At 59.0% G+C, this 590-nt stretch overlaps 1 protein-coding gene across 1 annotated transcript in view; it reads right to left on the bottom strand.

Annotated features, from left to right (window-relative positions):
- The window catches only part of CACNA2D2 (calcium channel, voltage-dependent, alpha 2/delta subunit 2), a gene marked incomplete at its 3' end in the record, with an annotated part of 172,639 nt that overhangs the window by 19,031 nt on the left and 153,018 nt on the right, over positions 1-590 (bottom strand). The gene's annotated exons all lie outside the window — the stretch shown is intronic.

Raw genomic sequence — 590 nt, 5'->3', positions numbered from 1 at the left:
GGTGGGTGGGGGGAGTTAGGGGTGGGCTGGGGGCAGTGGGGACGGCAGTGTACCCATGATGTTGGCAAGGAAGGAGAGGTGGTGTGTCCTCTTTGCTTTTCTCATGGAGGAGCCCACAGGGCCTTTTCCCTTGGCCCCCTCACTGCTCCAGAGCTCCTGCTGTCCCTTGTCCCCAGACAGCCAAGCCACCCTGCAGGGCTTCCCTGTGTGCTCACCATCCCTGTCCCCCAGCTCTGGGGCAGGGACAGCCACTGCTGGGTACAGGCAGCTTGCCATCTTACTTCCTGCCCAGCAAAATACCCTGCTCCCTGGAGACAGCCACCAGCTGGGAAATCAAGAGATTGTGTCTCCTGGGCCCTGCTCTGCATCCCTGCTGGCCCCTGCACCTGACACAAAAGCAATTAAGATGCTGGCAAACAGCAGTTTTAAATTATTCAGCTATTAAAGCAAAAGATAAGTTGCCAGCAGCCCCAGCTTGTGATTAAACAAGGGTGGCTTCCACAGCACAGGAGGGCCAGCATGGCCAGGCTGGGACAGGGCTGGCCAGCCAGTGGGGGGGCTAACTTGGGGACAGTGTGACCCCCCCTTGC

The sequence above is a fragment of the Chaetura pelagica genome, unplaced genomic scaffold (genome assembly GCF_000747805.2).
Source record: "Chaetura pelagica isolate M959 unplaced genomic scaffold, ChaPel_1.0 scaffold24, whole genome shotgun sequence".
In the NCBI taxonomy this organism is placed as follows: domain Eukaryota; kingdom Metazoa; phylum Chordata; class Aves; order Apodiformes; family Apodidae; genus Chaetura; species Chaetura pelagica.
Note: the sequence above shows the minus strand (reverse complement) of the source record. Positions and strands in the feature narration are given on the sequence as shown.